The sequence below is a fragment of the Haliaeetus leucocephalus genome, unplaced genomic scaffold, assembly GCF_000737465.1.
Source record: "Haliaeetus leucocephalus isolate CR32 unplaced genomic scaffold, Haliaeetus_leucocephalus-4.0 Scaffold880, whole genome shotgun sequence".
NCBI lineage: Eukaryota > Metazoa > Chordata > Aves > Accipitriformes > Accipitridae > Haliaeetus > Haliaeetus leucocephalus.
The window spans coordinates 483,428-503,580 of NW_010973316.1; positions in this window are offsets into that span (position 1 = coordinate 483,428).

The window sequence follows — 20,153 nt, forward strand, 5'->3', positions numbered from 1 at the left end:
CCCACGCCGGAGCAGGTGGGTTCCCGAAGGAGGCTGTGACCCCGTGGGAACCCCGCGCTGGAGCAGGCTCCTGGCAGGACCTGCGGATCTGTGGAGAGAGGAGCCCACGGAGCAGGTTTTCTGGCAGGACTTGTGACCCCGGGGGGGACCCACGCCGGAGCAGGGGAAGAGTGTGATGAGCCCTCGCCCTGAGGAGGTGAAGCGGCAGAAAATAACATGTGATGACCGTAAACCCCATCCCTGTCCCCCTTGTGCTGCTGGGGGGGCTTGGTGGAGAAATCCGGGAGTGAAGTTGTGCCCGGGAAGAAGGGAGGGGTGGAGGGAAGGTGTTCTGAGATTTCGTTTTATTTCTCATTTACCTTACTGTCGCTGATTTGTAATAAATTGAGCTAATTTTCCCCAAACTGAGCCTGTTTTGCCCGTGACGGTAATTAGCGAATGATCTCTTCTGTCCTTATCTCGACCCGCAAGCTTTTTTGTTATATTTTTCTCTCCCCTGTCCAGCTGAGGATGGGGGAGTGATAAAACGGCTTTGATGGGCACCTGGCGTTCAGCCAGGGTCAACCCATCACACTATTACAGGGAAGTTTGTTACCAGCATTCCTTTCTGAATTGTAAACTCCGATTTTGGACTTACACCACTCTCAGCAGCTGCTTGAAATACTGCTTACAGTTAGTTTGATTTCACAGCAGTTGAGAAATACCAAGTATCAGACATTTTGTATCCAGTAAACCAGAAAAATATGAAAAAAGAAAACCTACAAAACAGGTATTCGTTTAAATACTTGATGTAGATGTGGCTTGTGGTTTGTGTGATCCCCCACTTTTTAAATTAATTTTAAACAGGTTTTCACAGCTTTGTACTTAATTATTCATTCTAAAGCAACAAAGAAAATAGGAAATCCTACAGTGAAAATCACAGTTCATATTATTATTTTATTAGTTGCATAGCAGCAAGAGCTCTAGACACTTTATAGATAATTAAAACAGTAAGTCATAAAGAAAGTACCAAAAGCCTAGAAAAAACCAAAACTGACAACTGCATGCATCTAACATTAGTAGAAAGTGAAAAGAGACTTGTGCTATCATACCGCATGAAAACTGCAGTTATTTTAGATGTTGTCTGAAGCTCTTAAGCTAGGTTGCCTTAACATTTACATTAAAGTTTAGGGAAGTGCCCAATCATTTTTTGAGAATTATGAGTCTGAGCCATCCAAAGTCCATTAACACCCAAATAGAGTTTAGCTTAAATGAAGTATGTGAGATTCTAGGAGGTAAAACCCTGAGCATGTGGTGCTTTTGCCAAACATACTGGCACTGTGTAGGAGAAAAGGTGGAGAAAAGGATCACCGTTCAGAATTCAAGGGCACAGGGTAAGCCACAGCCCTGCTTAAACCGAGTCAGTAATCCTGTAGCCTTACAGAACTCCTCCTCACGTGGATGGCAAGCTAACTGTGCGGCACAGGCTTTTAGAGAGTCCCTGTAGCACCAGCACAGCATCCCATCTAGTTTTTAAGAGAACTGGACTTGGGTGAGAGCTTCTTAGGTTTTGCTCCCCGCCAGCATGCACTAGTCTGCTAAGGGCACTGGGAAAACTGCATAAAATTAACATTTGGAAGACCCCAGGGTTTGACAGACTGAATTGCAAGGGTGGAGGCAGGGGCTTGGGCACTTTCATGGTCAGAGGCTTAACTGCTTGGAATTGCAACCTCATTCTTTTCTAGTCCCCCTTGAATCACGCCAGCCCCTTTCCATTATAAAGGAAAGATCCTTTTACAGTCTGCATTTCACATCAAATGCTTGGTCATCACACAATCTAGGAGCACCGGTGTGAGCCATTTCAGAGGCCTCAGCGGTGTTGGGGAGAGCTGGGGAAGAGGAATGTGCTGACAAATCACACGCTGAAGTCAATAGACTCAGGGACTTCATAAAGTATCCAGAACAACTGTGCTGCACTTAGTGGAGGATGACACTAGGTTAGATAACAGCACAGCTGACCATTTATATTCCTTTACCAAAAAGGAAAGCAATAACAGTGCCAAGAAATTGTTCTCCCTTTGAAATTATTTTCTCCACACATTACTGCCCGCAGATATTACAGAATGGATTTAGTAGAGAGGCATTGATGAACTACTTTCTAAATGGCAAAACAATGCTCAACATTGTGCAAGTTTAGTTAACCGCTTCCCTAAATCCCACTCTCATTAATTCATGCATGCTAAAAGTGGCTCTGCTTAACTATGTTTCCAAAGCATTTATCAAAGCATATGAGACCTAGTGGCCATTCCATTTAATATGATGAACAGAGAAAGACTCTGATTTAACTTTTTTTTTTAGTGCCACAGTGAAAATACAGTCATTTTTAGAAGGTGAAAACTAAAGTCTTTATTCTTTACTGAATCAAAATCTCTTTGACATCAATGGATGTTTTCCTTGCTAACAGAAGAGAAGAAATCTTGGAACTGTCTTTTATTCCTGCTTTACAAAACTTGGAAAGAAAGGTCTTTTATGACAAGCAGTCTAATAACAGTCACCTGAAGAAGACAGCATCCCACAAGATCAGTGCTACATCTAGGTATTAATGCCTCAGGGAAAATAGCTTATTTGCTTCAGTGTGTGTATATACGTATCTATGTCTTTCATTTTTCCTAGATCATCTATTTTTTGTATAAATATAGAAAACCTTCACAATGGGACATACAAGAATTGTCACCCTGTTAAATCATTTCCTTTACCCTGCACTGCAACAGAAACAGGTGTGTTCTCACAAACCTCACTTATGCTAGTCAGACAACAAGGTAGAATCTGTCTTCTTGACTACTGCAGGCAACAAATGAACTGATACACTGAGCCATGAGACTTAATGCTAGTTACCAGAGTTTTCATCTAAATGCAATACCTAAACATGATTAACAAACATAAGTCTACCCATATTCTTCTACAATTCAGCTACAGTTTTGCTCCAATCACCTTCTAGAGGAATGACTGAGTACAATCTGTGTGTCTAATAACAGTAATTTCTTAAACTTATTACCAGGTTACTATGATTAAGCAATTGAAATTATGAGTCAGGTTCTGCCCTAAGCAAATATATGCAAATATCCATCAATATACATAATTAAGAAATAATTACTTTTTTTCTTTCTTTTTCTTTCTTTTTTTTTTTCTTCCAAACATAAAATGTTCTTTGGAGGCATATTTTGTCTTTGCCAAGAAAACGGACCTGTATCTCCCTAGAAGAGAGAGAGCTTTGCAGAACACCTTGCCTTTCTGTGTTCTTCTCTCATAATATTTAGGACCCTGTGAATGGTTTTAAACAGTTGATTACTAAAATAGCAAAGTGATATCATAGAATGCTGGGTTCGCATAGTTACAAAATGAAAAAAAAGTCTAGTATTTGCATTTCCTCCAATAGTAACTGCATAACCTACACATTTTATAGCATATATTTTTAAGATATAGATGCTAGTATGTAAGTTTTGACAAGAAACGAAAATAGGATCAAAGTAACGTATTAGTGCAACTAACCAGTGATTAGCAAACCTTTGCTTTTGCACTTCTAATTTGTTGTTGTTAAGAACTTTTAACAAGTTCAGCTTCCTAAATCAAAGGGAAAAACAAGAAAAAAACCCCCAAACCTATGAACTATTTAGCCAGTACTTCTTACATCTTCTTGCCACAAGAAGCGCTACACGCCTTTGGCAAAAGCCTCTAGTTGAAGTTGAAAAAGAGATTACTGATATAGCATAATTTATCTTAAGTGATCGCACTTTCACAAGTTTTCACTAAAACGTATGTGCAGATCAAACCTCCAACTCCACCTTTCACTTCTGGAGTCAGAGTTCAGTCAACTATTCCAGTAAAACTATAAATAAATTTGGAAAAGTATTAATTAAGCTTGTCAAAAACTGTCAAAAAAGGCAAGTTTTTGAAGAATTTCAAACTGTTAAAGTACAGACATTATGTGTGTCACTTTGGTAGGGCAAAACAAAGGAAAAGGAACAGAAATGTAAAGCTCATTACAGTTAAAATAAAATTTTAATTTTCTAATTCAGGACAATTAATGTAATAGAAAAGTTTAATTGGAACTTTTTTAAAAATGCCAATAAACAAGAAAGATTAGAAAGGAATGGCAGCAACCATTCAGAACACCTACAATATGCATCTCTGTAGCTTCCCCTTGCTTATGTACCTGACGTACACCCTTTTATGTACCTAAAGGATTTGATTTCACAAAATAGTATTTTCCTGAGTGACTTATTTTGAATGTTCTTTGCCATTTTCCAACAGTTTTATATGACAAAGTCCTATAAAATGAAGCAGTCATTGTGATTCCTATCAAGGTATGGTTGGTACACATCCCAATTTATTTCGCACAGAATAATACAACTTGTCTTTAATTAGACATTCAGCCAGTTAACTAGCAACATACCTATGTAACTCAAGCATTTAGGTTGTAGCTTGGGGAGGTTACTTGTAATAGTACACTTGGACAAGAACTCTACATCATACACTAGTAACAGCTTCAAGAATTTATTAACTCGTAGATCTCAAAATATGCTTGCCAAAGTGCATGTGAATCATTTAACATTCTCTAAATGAGGCTGCATACATTCTAATAAGATAGAAACCAAAAAAGCTTAAGATTCCTTCAATGCTGTTCCCATTCTAAAGTCAGTATTTAGGGCTTTGTGGTTAAGCAGTGCACATACTTTCTTGAAAGGAGCTCCTTAGGTTTTGCAGAAGCAACAAGTAGTTATTGGGGTAAATACCGTCATTAACTTGCCTAGAATATTCCTTAAAGGCGGCGATAGATAAGATTATTTCTGCAATACCTTTCCGAAGATAATGCAGATAAAATAGCCACCAGGAAATTATCCTCCTATTCTCATGTTAACAGGAAGAAAAATCAGACTTTATCTGCGCAGACCCAATGTGAATCCTATAGAGAAATTTTCCAAAGGGTACTCCTCATTTGTAGCTATGCATCCTCTAAAGACATACTGTAATCATTTCTTCCCTAAACAATTAGATCTGTTCCTTCTGCTTTCAGAATATAAATTAATACATACACAGTTGCATACCAATGCATGCAAACACACACACGCTGCAGGACTGGCCACTTCCTTGTCCCACCACCAGAAGAAAATTTGGTCCTTGCCATATGAGGGCACCAACCCTTCAACTCTCATTGTTGGCATACTTGAGAGGGTACCTCCATAGCCTTATGACAACATAATAGTCAAACAATACTTAAAAAAATCATATTCAGTTACCAGTCAAAAAAGGGACTTGGTCACTGAATATTGGTTTTCCATATGACCCTGCATTTTGAAACCCAAGGAGCAGTATTTAGAAAACACAAAACCTCTTTAAGGGGAGGTATTACAAAAGTATTAAAATAACTGATTTTAGTGTCAAGTGAGACGAACTGAATACAGAAATATTTGGTATACAAACAAGTGCCCTTTTTTACTCCCAAACTTTGCTCTTGAAAAAATTCTTATTTAAAAAAATCCTAGAAACATCAAGCAGCAGCTCTTTTGGGGTGGGGGCAGAGGAGGAGATTTAGACCTAGTTTTGTTTTTTTCCTGGAAAGTGATGAGTGCTTTTATGAAACAACAAAGTACAATCACAAGAATATCTGAAGACCACAATGAGGAAGATTGTGCCTACTTATATGCCTTTAAAGTCTATGAGTATCTACTCTTTCTTATGTTTTTTATCATTATTGTTGATGTGGAGTCCAGCACACAATAGCCCGTTTGTTTAAATCGCTGATGTGAAATACACTCTCTGACAGAATGAAAGTATTTGCTTTAGGAGTACACTTATCCCCTTCACCCTTTTGGGGCTTCACCTGTTGTCTACTCATTCAGAAGAAGAAATATAAAATAAAACATCTGTCATCTCTGGAATGCAGCATAAGTTTACAATAAAAATAGCGATCATATTATAGCCAGTCCATTCACATAAAAGAGCATCCTATAACCTTTGATTGCATTTTTTAATATGTCAGACCCTGCCCATTAAAAGCATCTGTCTTACACTTTCCTAAATGAGACTCATAAAAAGCCATTGCACAGAAAAATTATTGCTGAAACTTATGATTTATGACAGGCTATTACTTCAATATATTCCATTTAGCATTATGAATACCATGTACATCTCATGAGCTGATAATGTGGCACCAATTACCAATTTTATGAACTGCTATCGTACGGAGAAAAAACATTAGAAAACTCAGATTCCCGCATACAATAGCAGCTGTGGCATTGAACTTTGTGCCGTATGTAAACTAAGGCTGACATTTATTCTGGGATGAAGGAGGACCATTGGGGTGTAATAAAGAACAAACTAAATTCAACTGTGATTTACACCCTCACAGAAGTCCACTGGATTTCATGCATAATTCAGTACTAAATTTAGCCCAAAGTAGACATAAGTACCTACATTTTTGTCAGTATTTTGAGACACTCAAGAAGTTTCACTCTTTTACTCCCAGCAGATTTGGATTACAGTCATTCTATATTTATAAGTGCCTCTGTCTAGGATGAACAGTAGTTTTCTTTCACACTTCTGATGAGGCAAAAGCCCACAAATACTAGTTAATTTTTATTTACTTATATGCACCAGTTCTTATACTAATGGCTTTGAACGGAAGGCCACAGGATCAGTAAAATGTGCCAAACTCATCCAGGAGAGGCACCTCCATTCACTAAAAAAAATAACCAAATGAAAACAAAACCCCCCATAGTTAACACTTTCTGTTTTACGTATACAAATTACTTGTACACACAATCACATATAAATTAAGGACAAATACCTAAATCAGTTTAGATACCAAAACACTTACAATGAGAAAAATTTACATGAAAATACAGCATTTACAAAGATCTCTTACAGGCAAATTACATTAATATCCCTAAGCTACTTAAAAGAGAGACTGAATTATCAAGATGCAAACATATTTCAAGATGAACAGACTTCAATCTGCCCTACAGACTTTTCGCACTACATTTCAAAGTGAGCATGCTACCACACCTGACATTAAAGGAAAAATTAAGAGGACTCTTCAGAAATCATGACCCAATCCTGGATCACATACAAGAGCAAGCTCCTGATACTATGATAGATACATAAATGTTTTCACAAGCTTTGTCATAATAACAAATCAGCAAGAACATATGCAATTTGCTATTGTGGGAGAAGGAAAGAGATTCTTAAAAAACCTCAAACTATAAAAACTACTCCAACAGAGTATACTGCACTCGTTGATTAATGAACAGAAAACAGAATATGCTTTTGTACAGTTTGTTCAGTCATATAATATTTCTGCAACAGAGATTTTTCTCCATAACACATGTATAATTGGTAGTCTCACCAACTTGTACTTAAGTCAAGAGAAAGGCTATTTTACTTTGAACAGGTAGTAAGTTTTTTCATATTAAAACATGCAACTTCAGCAGGTGCTGATATCAGCTTTAAACCAGAAATTACCTTTTTTGTTAATACTGGCCCATAAAGTTTATTTCCCTGTTACACAAGCTCATGGCTAACTGAGGAGAATAGATATTGTAACTCAGACTGCTAAAAGATTCCATTTATTTATGATTACTTGTGCAAGTACTTCCTGAAACAAGGTGAATTTGTTTAAACTTCACATTTTCTTCTATGTTTCATTGTTTCATTTTAATTGTCATTATTGGGATGAAAGATGAACAACTTGATTTCATTCAATTTGAGATTTAAGCCTATCATTTAAGCTTTCAACTAAAATGACTATCAGACAAATAAAAATAATTACAACTAAAATACAAACATAAACTATCTAGGTTAGAAAGTCTGGTTTGTGCTAAATCTCAGACAGTCAGAGAGGCAATGACTGTACCAGCTGTTTTTAAGGTCAGAGCACTCAGCACACCTTGTCAGTTGAAGTGGCTGTTTCATGCCCAAACCACGGCCCTCAAAAATAAACTTACACTAAGTACTTGCTCCAGATATGATATCTGTAGTACAAAATTCTCCTGCAAAATGAAGTATTGGTAATATTGAAAATGGGGGTCTGTGCTCTAAAGAGCATTGCTCTGATTTAGGACAAACCTGCTGTTCCCATAATACAGATTCTCTCAATACACATAAACATTCATGTCAGACATCCTATCTATGGGAAACATTTTTCTTTAAAGAATCAGGGTTAACTTAAAAAATAACTCATTTCCTTTCTCTCCTAGTGACTCACATTCCCTTTGCAATTCTTTTGTGAAAGCACAGGTAGCTATCCAGGCTCCAACAGCTTTTAAAAAAAAAAAAAAAAAAAAAAAAATCAAGAAAGCTTGATTTTAATGCTTTCTTCTTGCTTTCTCTACCAATGTCTGTCAACGATGAAATCACTTACTGAACACTTAGAAGGAAAGTTTTATTGCTTGAATCAGGTGATGGCACAAGAACAGATCTCTTCAGCAACTACAGCACAGTCCTAGTCACTCCAGTCACCAGCTTATCCAGTTCAAGAAGATAAGGAGCTATGGCACTAGCTACTATCCTCTATATGCATTGTATTAAAAGGCTAGTAGAGACTGATCGTGACAATGAGGATTAGGGGACACTTATTCTATAAATCTGCACAATTCAGACAATCTTTGGCTATTATGAAAGTACCACCTACATCTGTTTAAACTCCCCTCCCAATCCTATATTTTTGAGACCATTGTTTATGTAGTTCCAAGGTAACAGACTGATGCAAACTTGTGATTAGCACAAAGCCTACCAGCAGAGCCACCAGGAGACTAATCTGGATTTAGAGAGAACTGCTAGAGAAGTCACGGCACTCATGTAGTTAATTCTTCAAAATATCCACGCTCTTGTAAACACAAGAAACCCACAAACAACCCCACCAAACACAGGCATGGAAACTGTTTTATCTCTGAGGTCTCGGAGTAAAATCAGGAAATACTATAAAGGAAGTTCAGCAATTGAATGTGTTTGAACCTGTTCTTAAATGCAGTTATTACACATGAATGCTGATACAGCCAAGCTTTTCTGAACTTCAGTTGGCATGAAAAATATGTATTTTTTACTTATTCTTGATGATTGCTTAACTGAAATCTGCATTCTTCCTAGGATATGAGAATGGAAATGTCGTGTGCATTATTATGAGTAAAAAAAACAGATGACAGTATTTAATTCTTCTGGTTGCTCAAGTTCTAAATAATTTTTAAGAATCCACAATAATTGCATTTCATTGTGCCCGACAGCTTCTAGCCTCTTTTATGATACTTTTTTCTTGTTGAGATAAAGAGAACAACACACAAAATCAACTGAACAACAAAGCAAATGTCCTTGAATACACTGAAATTCCAAGAATTTAGGTGAGGTCAGTAAAAATTTTCTTATGAAGAAGTGAAGACAGAAAGGAATGAATCCAGACCCCTCAAATGATTCCAGATACCTGAGGATACAACTTCACAATTTGACCATAAAGGCAAGATGCAGACATTGGCAAGGGCAATGAGAGCATTTTAGTGCTCTGGGTGCAAGTCAAAACACCAAGGAAATATCCCATAAAGCACAACTGGTCTGTTTCTGAAACATGGCAGGCCAAGTTTCAAACATCATCAGAAGTCATTAGAAAAAAAGGAAAAAAATTATATGGTCACCTAGACAAAACAAAATCTACAAACCCCAAGCTTCTTTCCCAGTTGTGATAAATCAATCTACAATTAAACAATATTGAAATGGTCTCTCAAATTATTTGCAAGAAGCTAGGCAACACCGTTAAGCTGGTAGATACAGATCTCTTAATAGAGGCGTCAGAAATATCTACACAAGAAAATACATCAGTGCTTTAGGAAGAGGACGGGCTATGGATTTTAGCTTATTTCCTCAGCATCCATCATGCTACTGGGGTTTTAAATGATCTTTCATCTGCTTTTGTAGCCTTCGTGAATAAGTGTCTTCCTTTTGCAGTCAAGCTACATGTGCTGATATTCTGGACTACTTATGTTATCTCGATTCATTTGGCTTTAACAAATAAATGTACTAGACATACAAGGATGCAGTGATGCTATCATTTCGTGTTGGTATAAGGTATGGCAGATTCCTTTTATTTCCAGCTTTGATACTGATACCAAAAGCAGGAATTCTTGTTACATAAACAAGACACACTTACTCCAATTGAATTTACACCTATTTATTAAAGCAGGAGCTCTAGCTCAGTGTGTATCACACTTCGGGATTGTTAGAAGAAAACATGAAAAATAAAGAAATTGGACATACTGAATATTTTTCTACATTACAAACAAATGGGGAAAAAAGCAACAAAGCTATCAGTAAAAAAAGCTGCATCTCTAATGCTCCATCTAAAAACTTATTTTTAATCATAAACAGACCATGAACAGTGAATAACCTAGCCATGCCAGAAGAGCCTGAATCACTCTGAATATTTAGCGGTTTGATATTCTTTTGGAAAAAATACCATTTCAGATTGCTAAAAATTCAGAATAGCATCTTAAAGGTAAGAGATATTCTGTTGCATGAGATATTTCAAGTATATTAAACATGGTTTTCTAAAACAGCTTCTCGAAAAATAAGAACCCAATGAAAATATATAATAAATACAGAAGTCACTAACTCTTTAGAATTTCTAAAACCCTCAGCACATCCTTTGAGGTGTGAAGGGGGGGGGGGTGTGAAGTATGTGTATATATATTTTTTATATATATACACACACTCTCTCTCTCTCCAAGTAAAGAAAATATTATGAAATTCAACATGAGTCTTACAATCCAGAAAGCTCTATAACTATCAGACAACAATGTTTTGCTCTGTACATCTTATAGAAGGCTGCCCATTTCTACCTAGTTAATTAGATGTGATTATTTGTAAGTACTTCCTTGTATAATTCTTGATATTCTAAAGAAATTATACAGGATATTTATGTCTGCCATGGAACATAAGCTAAATTACTTACCTTTCTTCCTGCTAAAAGCGCGATTCATGTTGAAAAATCTATTCAGGCAACAAAGTTTCGGGGTCTGGTTTTTTTCCCCCCACTTCAACCTGCAGAACAATACACATAAGAAAACAGAAGAGTTATTATATTTGAAGTTAGCTCATTATCTTCATATTAAAGGCAATGTAAATGATTTTAAGAATTGTGAAATAATTCAGAGAAATGAAAGGGAGATGTGCTTTGCTGAGGAAGAAATTGTAGAATTGCGATTCATGTCCAAATGTCCAGTGGTGCTTAAAACAGAAAGACATTTTGAAGTTTTCTATGAAGCTCTTCTCACTGAGATTTCATAGACACAGAGCAGATGGTATATGTACACATGAAGACAAATACTACACACAGATACGTTGGAAAGAAAGCTCTAAAATGAATGCTGACTACAAGACTCCATAAAAACATTCAGTTCACATTTACACTGCCCTGTTTTGTGTCATTTAGGCTGTCAGATTTTTTCAGGCTATGCTTTCACCTTCACCTGAGCTTGACATTGAAAACAAACAAACAAATGAACAAAAATCACAATATAAAGACTCTTCTTCACCCAAGGATTTAATACTGAAAAAATTGCCTTCTATCAGTGCAACTATCTCAGATTACACCTGACTGTACAGTAATTTCTGTATTTTCTTCACTTAAAACACACTGATATGCTCTTAAATTCTTATATTTTTATTCACAATATTATATTAGAATTTTATTCTTTACCAACATTTTGCAGCCAAAAAAATTAACATCCCACACATCCAACATTGTTCAAAACCATCCCATTTCGTAGTATAAAGATTTCCCTTTTTCAACTATATGTAAAGATATTCCCACCACTCCTTTCCATTTCGTTCAGATCTCCCAGCCAAGAGCTGCACCAGTGCCCATTCTCTTTCACTGCTCTCAAAGAAGTCCAGTCAAAGAAAAAAAAAGGGGGGGGGGGAATTTAAAGAAAAGAAGAAATTTTAAAAAAAGAAAATCAAAACACTTGGTATCACATTATCTTTGAAATCAGTTAGAACATTACCTTTGCTTTTGTTAAAAAACAAAAGTTAAGCCAGTATTTCAAATATCAGTATCAAGATGACTGACAAATTCATTTAAAATACTTTATGCAGCTCATGAACGCTTTTTGTGGTGCTTGCCCCTGTTTTTCAAATAATCAAGTTCAAAACAAATTAAAGCAATTATATCCTAGTTTCAATGTAAATAGATGATATTTTTCAGATTAGAACATGTGGGCAATTACAGCCAAAACCCACCTCCATTTTCTTTTCAAATAATCACTGATGTGCTAGGACTTCTCTTCCATACAATACTGTGACAATGAAGGAATAATCTCTGTTTACCTAAACTACAGTGTACTACCCTAGATGTGCAACCAACCAACACTTGCTCTTCCAAGTACATGTAGCAGATCATTTTTGTTTTACAGATTTTACTGAGTATTTAAGAACGGAGGATGCAATGAAATAAACAAAGGTAGCAGGATATACTTTCCATCTAGTTATTTTGATACGAAGTCAAGAAACAACGCATTTGGTACACTAACACAGTGGCTCTTAACAGCAAAACTGCAGAAGCCTTACACACACCCATGGCCATTGCCACTGGCCGTCTTCACTATCGGCAGTGCTACACAGAAAGCCGTGGATACACAGAGGTCAGTGAAGACAGCCAACACCCATAAGGGCTCTGAAGTCCTAGAAATGATTTCAGCACTACCAGTGGAATGGGCGATGGCATTACTTGGGGAATTCCAGTAAGTAATAGCTCAGTCATGAGGAGTTTCACCAAAAGCTGCCAATGTGCAAGTAGCTCTCTTCACAGGGAAGGCACAGAGTAGGACTTTCAACAGTGTAAATGACAACAATCAATTCAGTTTAAATGAAGAAACAAGCAGTGAAGAACATTAGAATTTCAGCTGTTCAAGCAACTGACAAATTGTTTAGCTTAAAGGTTTACTTTCACAGGGAACGCAGGCAGCCTATTTTATTCACTTAAGATATATAAACAACGGCAGAACTTTGTTCAGAATGTTCACCCTGTCAGTGAAGAAAATAGTTTTGAGTAAAAAGACAGTTATGATTTCCCTCTCACATACCTCTGGCAGTTGTCTTGCACAGCACTAGACCAATCACTTCAGTTCTCCTCCACGATAGGATCATAACATATCCTTTTTTGGAACCCTTTTTTTTTTTTTTAAATGGTGTATTCTTGTCCTCATCCAAGTGACTACTAAGTAACATATTTGAGATGGCTTACTGAGTAGAGGATCTCCTAAATAAAGACTATGCACACATATCATGAGGCTGTTGGCTGGCCACATTCCTAGACATCACTGTTCAAGTATTTTGTTTAAAACACAGCATAACTCAGTATGTGTTTTTTCCTCATGTACAAGGACATACTACCATTAATCTACACTAATAAAAGCCAAAACTTGTTGACTACTTAACTAAAAATGGTCAGTATTTTGCCAAAAGTGCGTTCATAATTTCAGTTCCAGCAAAACCTCAATAGAACAAAATATGGAAATGGCTCAGGCAACAACTAGTATTAAAACACTTAATCAGTGTGTGTCCGTTTAGCACAGAAAATGTTATTAAACAGGGAAAGAAACACACTTAGCTATATGTAACTGCTTTTAAAATTCCTTCAAACTCTAATATGAACAACTTCTTCAACCTCTCAGATGCAGAAAAAGCAGATGGTTAAATGCCCCATAAAATTTTGCTATTTAAAAAAACCAACCCAAACACCACAAGGCTAATTTCAAATTCCTCGGTTGGGTTTGGGGCAAGAGGGTATTATCAGACTGTTGTAAGCAGCAAAGTTACGGTTAGATCTGTGATATCTTTGCTCACAATATTCCAACAGAGAAAACTATTAGGAGCAAGTGAGATGTTCTGTGATCACAGATGCTAGACAGGTTTTCTGGTAGAATATGATTTTGTTTCTGACAATGCTTGACACACAAAGCCGCTGGAAGAAACTGAATTGCAAAACAGTCTGTTAAAAGCTTGTAATGAAGTCAAAAGAAATGTACATCAGAAAATCCCATTATGGTACAGGGGACCCTGTGCAGAAGGGGGCAGTCCTTCCTATGAAACCACTTGTTTAGAAAGGGTAAAGCAGTTGTAACAATCAGAGCCATTCAGGTATAGGAATGTGAACCAAACCGTTTTGTTACTTATCACTTAGGAAGACACACCTATATAAAGAATGTTGCTCCACCTTACTCCTGGGAGTTTTCTCCAGCTTTGTCCAGAAACCAGACCCTACTAGGAAGTAACAAACCTGCATGTGATTTCACAAAATGGTTAACTGACAAAATATGAAGAGATTTGACAGGTATAAACTAGGGAAATTTTGGGTTATAGCAGGTTATTTCCTCTGGGGCAGAGAGAAAAGAGAGACAGAAAGAAAAGAGAGAGAAAAGCCTTAGAAAACCATTGTATTAAACTAACAGTAATAAAAATATAAACAACAACCAAACATCCTGGGCACACAACATTGTCAGTCTGAACAGCAACATGGGCATGTGGCATGCAGAGTTGAGTATTTAAGCTGCTGTATCAAACTTTAAAGAGTAACAGGGGAAAGCAAACACCTTCATCTCCTTTTCCCTTTGTCTTCACTGTCATTAACCCCTTACTTTTCATGGCGAGGTGCTTCTTGCTGTGAGGAGGAAACTGCAAAATGGCAGGGGTTGCAAGGAAACAGCCGATTTGGTGACTGAAGCATTTGCAGGTATTTGGACTGGGGGGTGCAAGGGTGCTAAGATTTGAAGCTGAAATCATCATCTCCATAATTACTTTTTAACACTAACGATAATGTTGGTTGCTGTCTTCTATGCTTTATGCAGCAAAGGAAGCCAAACAAAGGAAGTAGAGTGGCAGGCTTCCAGCACAAGCAACCGCAGTCCTCCCTTGGCTGCTGAAACAACACCGAAGCTTCCACACAGACATCTTTAAATGCCTGTGGGCTCCTTCAGAAATGTTGTGTTTTGGTATGTTTTCTAAATTTAGAGCTGTCTCAGACAAGCCAAGAGAGGGAGTACTTAGGAGGGGGATGAAACAAACCACCAGTGTAACTGGTCACATTTGTCTCTTCTTTGCTCTTAAAATTTGGGTATTCCTCAGGATTTATTTGGGGTTCCCCCCCACAGCCAGTCCCTTTGAATGGCATGAGCTATAACAATTACCTGGGCTGAACCTTTTTTCATGTACCTCTTTTGCATTCCACAATTAATTCTTCCAACAAAACCTCCCTAAAAGCCCCAACTTGCACCCATCCACTCTCTTTAATGAATAAATAAAAAAATCTAACAAAAAAAAAAAGTCCAATCTGTCCCTTCCCTCTCAAAACACAGTTTCCACAAAGAGCCAAATTTAGCTTCAGAGGATCTGAAGATTCAGACTCTTTCCCCTCTCAGACCCCAGCCTTTCAAGCATACTGTATTAACGTTTCTTAAAGAATGAAGCACAACATGTCTTAAACTCTGTTTTCAAAAGGGCCGCAGCACACAGGAATGTGTGATTCATTGACTTGCAATGAAACTTTGTCTTATAAAGTTACTTTTGAAGGTAAGATGAGAAACTTCAGAATATGGTTAACAGCTTTAAAATTCTTTTTCTGAGTTAGACCAAAACACGATGAAAATATTGTCCTGATATGACTTGTTACATAATGAAGGAAAAAATTATGATAAAAGTGATATCACATTAAGTGATATACAAAACCTAATAAACTTCATCATATCATGATGTACTTCCCTTCCTTTTGTATGACAAATAACTGAAACAGTAACTTGCCACAACGTTTTCTCCTCTGAAACAGTAACATCGTAAGAAAAAGATGTTGACACCTCAATGGACTGAAATCAGTGCAGACCCAAACCTGCACTCACATGCAGCCTTTCTTTATGTTCAGGAAGCAAGCAGTTCCATTCATGGTTATGAAAATATGTATGTCCTTTAAGATTGTAAGCGATAATAGTCTATAGGAATATAAACCACAACCGCATTTAAATAGAATTTAGTGCTAGAAAAAACTGCAGGAAAAATATCTCTTCAAGATCTTCAAAAACAGCACAGCTCTATGGGCTTCACCAAAATTGAACAACTTTGTCGGCTGAGTTCTTAGCCTGTGCTTGGGCTTTTTAATTGCACAAATGGAGCATAAAGGAGAATGTTCAGTCACTGAAAAGTGTTACTTTTAAAGTTTAATTAATCTCTGTATTATCAAAAACATTCATTAGCCAGAATCAAGTGGCAGGCATACTTTCTGGCTGGAGGCAAATCTGCAGAAGTCCAAGTTAATTTTTGTATTTTTTAACACGTGCAGAGGAGGGTGGAAAACTGGTCAAGAACTGCTCTTCTATCTAACGCTCTCATCTCCCCACTACCAAAGGATACCTTGCTGTTGAGATGATGATATTCTCACTAGGGCAGAGCTCAAACAAGAGCTGTCAGCCTGCAGAGCTGGGCCCTAGAGCCTGCAGCGAGGCAGACACAAGAGTGAAGTGACCAGAGCCATCACCGGGGCTCACTGAGTGCGACTGAAGAGATGACAGAAGCGATCTGGCAAATACCAAAGCAGCTGGAAACCACATCCCTAAAACATAGCTCACCTTCCAATATGCTCAACCTCCTACTGTGAATGGGATGGGCTGGAACACCCTAATCTGAAGGCTAAAAACGTTCCTCCAGTCTGACAGAGATCACAGCCCCTGTTCTCCGCAAGCTCCTGAAACCAGCTGGAAGGGTACAGAAGAATGACACATGCACTTTTTTTTTTCCCCTCTCTCAACCAGTATAAGCCTAATACCACTGTGACAAGTGTTTTTCCCCCTACAGCAAGAAGTCCTTCAAAGCACAGGTAAAGCATTTCTCAAACAGTAGATCAGCCAAAGCTAGAGGATTATTCACAGAAACTCTGAGGACAAGCAGACAGTAGTGTTTTGCTATAAATAGCAACATCAAAGAGAGGCCAGGAACCAGAAAAATCTATATGAAACTCATGCAGTTCATACCAGTTTCCAAAAAATTTCGGGTAAGTGGCTTTTTACTCTCCCATTTCCTAAAAATAACTTGCTCCTTTCAATAGGAAAAAAGAAAATACAGATGAGTAACAGGTGACAAGGGGATATCACAGAGACATCTAACAGCAAAAATAACTCCTTAGGCAAGGTTACTACTAACTTTTGTTTTACAGCAAGAAGAAATATCAAAATCAAGGAACATAACAAGAATAAATTTCACTGTTAAAGTAGAAATCTGAAGAAAATATGTTTAAAACTGCTGCAAGCACCAACAAATCCTCAGACAAGTTGCTAATGACACAATCTTAGGAAAAAAAGAGAAATACAAAATTCACTTGTTTCACAAAAATATTTCTCTAGATATGGCTTTGAAAGCATCAGAAAAGATATTAAATTTTAAAAATATTTCATTTTTTCAGCATATTTATTTGTAAACAATTATTTTGTATTATGCTTATCAATGATTATGCTGATATGTATTAGTGGATTACATTACTCACGGAACAAACTGAAGTTTGTACTGTCCAAACAAAAGGAGTAATTTTAAACACAGCAATATTCCCTTCTTCCCCAACTTGTTATATTTTGCAAGAAAAATCAATACTCGTCTCTTGTTCACTGTGATAAAATAATCGTAACATGATATAACAGGAGCTTCCTTTTTCCTCAAATCCACAAGCACCAGTGTCCAGTGAAACATGGTGAAGGATTTCAGTCATGTCAGTCTAATTTTTACTCTGCTGTACAAGAACTTACAGACATCAGACTCTTAGAGCCAGCAGAAAGGCTTTATATATGTTCCCTCTCAAACAATTCAGGCACTTTCATCTGCTTCCAAAAGACAGACAGATGGCAAACATCTTGCTCACTTGCAGATAAAAGAGTCTGTCTTTGACATCCCATTAGCCATTTGATCATCTATATGGAATCTGAACAAGATTTTTGCCTGTCCCACTACTTTCAGATGGATGATGGAGAGCCTGGGGAGCGTTGTTAGTGTTTTGGTTTCAACCACAACAGAGTGAGATTCAGCCACGGGGTCCAGCGTGAAAAGGTAAACATAGAACAGCTCTTAAAAACAAAACAGTTCTGGTAGAAGGGATACTTGATTCTAGAGCTTTTTGACTCGCAGCATGAATAATTCTCCAAAATTTTACAAACAGTTGTTACTTGGATGGATATATACAGTTACAAGGAAAGATATGTCCCGACACTGAATATGGTTACTTCTGTGTTGGCATCATTGTTTCTGCTCCAATTGCTCCATACACAATCTAGAGAAGCTATTTATTTAATTACTGGCAGATTATTTTCAAACCTATCATTTCATTTTCTTGGGGGGCTGGGGGTGTGTGTTGATAAAAAAAAGTATTTGAAATCTTCAAGTTTCCAAACAATAGCAATTTCTTGTTAACCTTCTGAAATTTTTAAGGTTATGCTTATTGTATTCATTGCATTTTCACAATCACATTGTAAAAAGTGTCACTGACAGAAAAGGTAGAGATGGAAAGACTCACTAGGTATTCTAAAGGTGATCTCCAAAATAAAGCACAACAATTTTAGAAATAACTTAGTTCAGGTCTGCTTACAATGAAAAGCTCATCACATTTAGCAGATCCATCGCAGAGGTACAACAGTTTAACAAAAGGTATTTTACTACTCTACCAAAGTATATTTGGCCAAACTTGAAAAGTGCATTAGACATACCATTGTGCACACATGCTGAAGAGGTCCCATAAGACCACTGTACGTGCTTCCCTCAATGTGCATTAAACTTAATTGAAGTTCAAAATCTGATTACTGATGTTCAAAAGATGATTAAGAGGAAGTGAAAAACCCAGATGTCTGTTTAGACAGAAGCAACCAGGGAACAACCAGTAAGAGAAGAACGAGGAGAAATGTGCCTGTGTCCCCTCCACCCCCGTATTATCTTTGCTCCTGTACAGACTTCACAGTACACACTAGATGTTTTCTCTGCTGCAGTCCTCTCTCCAGGAGGTCAAGAGGCTCGCTCCTGTTTATTATAAATGCAAAATGAAAGAAAGAATCACCGTTTCCCCATGAGCTCTGAACTACGACACTACAAATGGTTTCGTAACTATTTGAAGTCATAGCTGGGGGGGGTGTGTGTGTTAATTCTTAAAGCTTTTATGGTTTGGGGTTTGGTTTTGGGGGTTTTTTTTGTGTACAAGATCAACACAAAATTAACAGAGATCATCCTCTTATGGAAATGAGGAGTACCTGATAAAAAGTTATAATCATGTCAAAAGTGGGGGGGAAAAAAAAAGATGATATCATTATTTAAACCTATTTATCTTGATATAGAGAACGAACTGCTAATTGCTTAATGATTGTCTCTCTGTAACTTTACATACCAAAGACTGGTGCTCCTCAAGGATTCAGCCTGTCAGAGACTGGTACTTGGGAGTGATGAGCAAGAAGGAACCATGAACAATCACAAAACTTAATTAAATGTTTGATAAATTTACGATCTTGTCGAGAAGGCTCAAGTAGAGGCCTTGCTTGAATAGATAGGGCCAGAAAAGATAAGAACTCCTGCCTTTGTTCTCGTCCTTGTAGATAATTTAGCTTAAACTAACCATATGGTTTTTACACCACTAATGAGAACTTAGATAATAAGAGCACTAACAAGCACTGATGTATTAAAACATGTAAAAGACCATACTGCGCCGAATCACCTGAGAAGGGTCAAATAGCGGACAAGTGAGGAAGACTATGGAAGACCACCAGAGACCTTCAATGTGCCTGCGTAAAGGACATCTGCATATGCTAATAGTTTCCCGGAAAACTAATGAATATGTATAACATTTCTCAGAAATCTAGTGAATATGTATGTAGAACATGTACTTAACCTGCACAATTAGACCCGACGGTGTGCACAATAGGTGGAGCGATCCCCCGTGCATCCAGCACTGCCAATAAAGAATACCTACTTAATAGTTAATCAAACTATTGAGTCCATTTCTCTGAATCAATCTGCAGGACTTCAAGTCCGTACTTTTATACCTTAATTAATTTGAGGACACTTGTTCCGCGACTCGCCCTCAAAGGAGAACCAGAACCCTGTATAAATTCTAGGCATACAGA